The sequence below is a fragment of the Pseudopipra pipra genome, chromosome 1 (genome assembly GCF_036250125.1).
Source record: "Pseudopipra pipra isolate bDixPip1 chromosome 1, bDixPip1.hap1, whole genome shotgun sequence".
NCBI classification, from domain to species: Eukaryota; Metazoa; Chordata; class Aves; order Passeriformes; family Pipridae; genus Pseudopipra; species Pseudopipra pipra.
Window position 1 is genome coordinate 84,038,156 of NC_087549.1, and position 5,996 is coordinate 84,044,151.

The 5,996-nt window shown below is 43.7% G+C and overlaps 1 long non-coding RNA gene across 1 annotated transcript; it reads right to left on the reverse strand.

Annotated features, from left to right (window-relative positions):
• Positions 1 to 3,037: 3,037 nt before the first annotated feature.
• On the reverse strand, positions 3,038 to 4,062 carry LOC135418865 (uncharacterized). Its single transcript, XR_010432712.1, has 2 exons — positions 3,956 to 4,062; positions 3,038 to 3,244 (listed from the first exon to the last, which is right to left on the reverse strand). It is a non-coding gene; the product is annotated as an uncharacterized LOC135418865 (long non-coding RNA).
• Positions 4,063 to 5,996: the final 1,934 nt, after the last annotated feature.

Sequence of the window (5,996 nt, forward strand, 5' to 3'; positions counted from 1 at the left end):
TTCCCCTCTACCACTCACAGAAGTCCAATCGCTCTGAATTCGCTGCTCTCTGAAGTCAACAGTACCATGCTTGGTTAAAATGTCTGCAACCTCCATACTACCCTCTCTGTAATGCTTTAACTACATCAGGTGAAAACCATATTTCAAATAAAGCTGGTGAGGCTCTGGGGCATGAGCAAACCCTCCAGCATCACTGTCCATATTGCCCTTTTTGCAGCCTCTCCTTTAATGCTTCAATGCAGAAGGCGGCACTTAAGATGGACAGTCATACTCAAAGGACCAACACTCTCATTTGTGAACCCTTCACGAACTCAGGAAAAAATCAGTAAGGGAGGAGTTTAAAAAGACCATCAACATCATATTTCATCCCTGTATTAGTAGATCTGCAGAGAAAGTCTAGGGTTGTTTTGCATCTGGGATAAAAAAAAAAACTAATAAAGCAGTGTAGGATTGGCTGCAGAGGATTAGGTTTCATTTTAACACTTTAAACAAACATGGAAATCTCAGTGTAAGCTTCTCAAAGATTAAGCACTCATGAACTTGGGAAGAAAGAGCACAGGGCTGAGACTTGTGAGTCTTTAGGATTGCTGCCTTCTCTACCACCATACAATATGCAGTGCGACCATGTCCTGTTTCATTCAAGCCAGATCTTCCAGGTGTGGCACTAAAGCCAGGCTAACTTCTGCCTTCCAATTTCAGGGGGATCTGAGGACTCAAACACAATTAGGAGATGTTTGCTGGGTTTTCTCTCTTTCGGTGCTGCCTGCTTATCTTCGAGGTGTTGCAAGACCTCTGGGATGAAGACTGGTCCCTACATGTTTGTAAAATGATGAGCTCTGATCTTTATTTCTCTCTTCTGAGGGTCCTTATAAGGAGTCGAGTTGCCACATGCTGGTGTCCACTCTTCTTCTGTGTCCAGAGTCACTGACCACAGCTTGAGGTCTGTGGCTTTAAAGAGAGACACTGATGTTAATGGCTCTGGTGAGGTGCAACCAAGGGCTGAAGTGAGGCTGAAATGCTTCATCATGTTATGTGACTGGTGCCAGAGCCCTGAGCTTGCTGGGAGTGGCTGACAGCAGGGCCCGTCCAGGGCACACACAGCCCCACTCTCTACATGGCTCTTCACCCTTTTGCGCACATTCACAGCTTGTGTGGGAGAAGGTACACAAACTAAGTGTCCCCTCCTTTTTTATTAAAAAAAAACCTCCAAACAAACTGTTGAACTTGACAAGAATAAAAACTCCTCTCATAACATCAGACTGCGCATTCCCACCCCCACTAAAGGCCACAGCAAAATTGCTGCTTGCTCTGTCCTACAGCCCAGGGCAGTACCAGTGACCCCCACGTGCTCATGTACAGTGGCACCTGACTCACTCCCTTCTCTGGGTGGAGCAAAACATCTTGCATGGCGATACCTCCACTGACCCCAGATACAAAGGTTGGCCAGTGCTTGCATGTGGGTGGCGGGAGCCGGTTTCCTCCTCCTCTTTCATGTGACATAAATGGGAATGACCCAGGGTTTATGAATCCCAGATGGAAGACGTCAGGAGTGGAAAGCAGAGCTGGCCCAGAAGCTATGGACCTGACAGGCAATGCGTATATTCATTTGCAAGGCTCGTTATAGGCAGGGGACATGTGGCACTTTGGTATGTTAAGGTAAGGGCTGGTTGTCTTTCCAGTGTGTAAAATGGCATCCACCCATGCAGTTCAAATACAAAATTACAGTTGTCACAAAGCTACTTCAGCTTCTGACCTCATTTCCCTCACATTTTGCAGGAAAAAGAGGATTATTCCCTGTTTGCCCAAACAAGAAAGCGATGTTCGTTATGTGTATCTGTGCACAGTCGGGCAGGAAGAGGTACGTGTGGTGTACAAATACGCTCATACAGCTTTGATTGCACAGTTGTATCATAGATGGGGGTGAAACCAAACAATATTGTGTAACAGCAGAGTTACACAACTTTTGGATCCTGTACTGGAGTTCAAGAAACTCCTGCTAATTGATTTCAGATATTGAAGCACACCCTAGGTACTGGAAGCTTGGTACATTACACAGACACCCCCCAAAATTGTCCCAGTATAGTTGACAACATTTTAATTTCTTTTGCATTAAGATTAAAAAGACAAAAGATGCAAGGTGTCTAATAGCTTTCCACAAGGAAAAAAGTCAAAGCAGCAGCAAAATCCAAGTGCATTGGATGATGGTGACAACTTGACAAAGCACACTTCTACATGTGGTCACAGTGAAGCCTAAATGTCACACTTTGAAAAGCCAGGGGAAGCAATTCTTGTCAAACCTGGCTTCCCCAGGGTATATCAGACATATCCAGGGCCACTCATCCTGCCACAGGAGCACATCTTAGGCAAAAAAAAAAAAAAAAAAAAAAAGAAGTTAACTGCTTCTGGTAATCTGTCTTATAGAAAGAGGGATGTTTTAGAAGAAGCACCCTGGTGACCTGTGGTTTAGAATCCTTTTCCCCTTGCTTCTAGAAAAATTCTGCTGTAAATTCCTTGCAGTTGCAGCATCTTGGTTATTTCTGGGAGACAGATGAAGTTGTCATCTTCTAATGTGTCCCCAGTAGACTCTCTTTGAGGAGACAACCACTTCCAGGTAGAGACACCTAAGCTCAGCTGGGACCCCCACAAGACCAGACTAGGAGAGATGAAGTTTTTTCTCTGCGTAACACACATTGCAAGGCTTTTTGGCAAGTGCATCATAGCTTCACAGTCAGTGTTGGTAGCCTCTTCTCTTGCTGCACAAACTCCCCTGAAAGGCAGCCCTGGCCACTAATATAGATCTGGCGATAGAGCAAAAAAACACTCCCACACATCAAAAACAACAGTATTAGGGTTACTACAGAGACCCGAGTTACTGTTGACTCCAAGGAAATCAGAAATTGATTTCTGTCATACATGGGAAGCCAGGAAGAGCTTGGTACCAGAGTCAGGTTGGGAAAAATGACTAGGAAAGATGCCATGCTCCCAAGTAAAGCTTTCAGCCACCAAATGCCCTGCTAAGGGGCTGATGTCATGAAGATGGGGAAGTTCACTGCTGTGATATGAGGTTTATTTGCCCATGAAGCTATAGCATGAAACTTGTGTAGATACTATGAATTGAAAGGACTTAACACACTGCTGCAGTGAAAACCAAAGTCAGGAGTTGTCCTCTGTCACGAGAGAGAGTTCAAGTGAAGTCGTGAGATTTCATCGCTTGCTTTCAGTCCCTGCACCTCATATCAGCTCCCTGTGATTAAACGAAGCATACAGCACGGTTTTATAGCACAGCCTGTGCTTCTCATAAAACTTCTTGGCAAGAAAGAATTTTTCTCAAGATACACAGTGAAAACAACAAGGCTTTTTCTATAACCACAAAATAATTGTCCTAGAACTACTACTGTACCAAACAGAACCTGTTCTCATTATGTTTTTTGTTTATTGGCAAACACAGTGCTCACTGCAATGAGGAATGTTTGAAAAGCAAAATCTTGTGATAGATTTTATCCAAGATATTTTTGTGTTCACAGGGCACGTTACTGATAGTTGCTCTGTGCTTCATGATAAGTTCAGAGAATAATAAATTACTAGGAAAAATTTTTCTATTCCAAAAAAACAGCATTTATGCCCCTCAGTCAGAATGTCACTGTACTTACTAAAGCTGGTCGAAAGAAATAGTTTTCTGTATATTTTGAAAAACTTTGAGTAATTTTTACTTTCTGCATTTTTTATCTTATCTTAAAATTAAAATAAGTTCAAAAACCCTTTCCAAATTCTGAGATCTGAATTTTTTTTTAGAAGAAGCACCAAATGCCAGAGGAGGACATTACCAGGATTTACAGCGTCCCAGTACAAATTTGCACCTTGTCCCACACAAGCCAAATTCCCATTAGCACTTGAGCTTCAGCCAGCAATACAATTCCTGTTTCCCTTTCTGTCCTTTTTTTTGGAGCTGACTCACCACCTTTGTCATCCCTGCACACGAGGTCAGCTTAAGGACTGTGGTCAACCAAGAGCAGCATCCCTCTGAGCTGGTACCCAGAGGATTATGCCGAAAACGGGAAGCACTGCTCCTGCTACAAAAGAAGCTCTATGATGTCATGTGTTACAACTGGGATAGAGAGGTTAGATAGAACCACTTTCAGACAGTGCTTTTTGCACCACTGTGTGGAAAAAGGTAAAACCTCTCATGTTATCATTTCTTGGCTCCCTCGTTTTCTTCTTTTCAAACCCTAAATGACCCAGAGGGAAAGAACAGCGCCAGTGCTTTGCTTACCCACAATTAGGAAGGAAACAAGTTTAAACTGTGTATGTTTCGTCTGTGGCAAAGGGAAGACTCGTGCTCCACAGTCTGCCCCCAAAATTACTCCTAATAGGACTAAACAGTGTTTTGCAACCGGGCTCTCGGCAAGAAATGAGCTGCCCTCAAAAGGCACGCCTGCATGCTAGCACCAAAATGCCAGCGTGCTTTTGCTTGTATCATGCTATTGTCATTATAATGGAAAATAACGAGCTGTAAACAAATTATACGTCTGGATACAGCCTTTTAATGAGTTGAGGTGCATACCTAGTTGTAGGTAAAAGGTAAAACAACAGCACTAGACAAGTAATTTCTGGACCCATTACAAGTAATTTGCAAGCACAGGCAACCCAGTTTTGCAATCTCACTCATCTTCATTTCCTCCAAACCCTGCATCTTGCCAGCAACAGCATGCTCTGGCTTTTTTTTTTTTTTTTGGAAGGGTTTGCCTTTACTCAGCTCTCTTGCCCTGGCTGTGCTTGTATGAGCATCAATAAATGTTTAACTCCATTGATAGTTCTAGGCTGGAGTAAAAGAGAAAAGCAAGTCTTCTATGGACAGGGATTAATATTTTCTCCTAAATTTGCCGTTTTAATTATTACATGAAGAAATAAGGGTTATATTTGCCTAAAGGTGCTACTTTTGTTACATGCTTCACAAATGCCTGAAGTGGTTGCTGTAAGCTTCATCAGGCAATTTCAGCAAATTGGAGCAAGTTCCTGAGCCTGTGCCTTGCTGTTTATCCTGCAGCATATCAGTGTTTTCATAATCTGCCCTATACGTAGGGAGCCCCCTGGCAGACAGCTGCAGTACAGAGGGACACTGATAAACAAAAATGAAAGCAAAGGCATGCACTCGCCAGATACCTGTTAAGCAAGACGCCTCCAGTTTGGGCTACAGGAGCCAAAAACTTGCGCAGGTTCCTGGAGGCAGCTCAATGAGGGGGAATAGGGCACACAGACAAACTGTGTGGTACTGTGCTTGCTGGCTTCACCTCCCTGGAATCTTAAAGCCTTTTCAAATTGATAGCCCATTCCCTGGCCATTATAGGACAATTCCTTAGCCAGTTTCCTGGTGTTTTGGGGAAAAAAAACCCCAACACAAAACAAACCCAACCAAAGCCAACCCTCCAGCACTGCAGCTTAGAAAGATTAAGCAGGCTCAGCTGATCTTACCACTGGGAAATGCTGGCTTCTCCCAGAGCAGTGTCTGCTATAAGAACAAAAAACATAGAATAAGGTAAGGGTTGAATAAGAAAAGGGGAAACACACATACTGTTTTACAGTAAGAGCTTAGGAACATTTACCTACAGCAGCAGCCCACATCACAGCCAAGGCGAGCAGGGGCCAGATTCTGGGTTTCTGCTTGTGTGTGGCTGCAGGCACCTTGAAATAGGAGCAAAACCCCCCTGAAAACTGAGTTTTGCCATTTGGGGAAAGACAGGCACACACCCCATGCAAAATGTAGGTCAGGGCCACAGGTACGAGCTGGGGTGCTCTGCAGGGACCTGTGCGATGGTCTAACCAAGTCGCACAAAGGGAAAACATATCAAGATCCTGTACAGCTGGCCTGTGCTTGTATCACTCACTAAATATTTTATGAATGCTAACTGCCTAACCTACTTTATTCCTTTCCCCTACTGCAGCGTTGACTGGCTTCTCCATTTTTATTCTATTATTGATGCATTTTGAGGAAGACACTG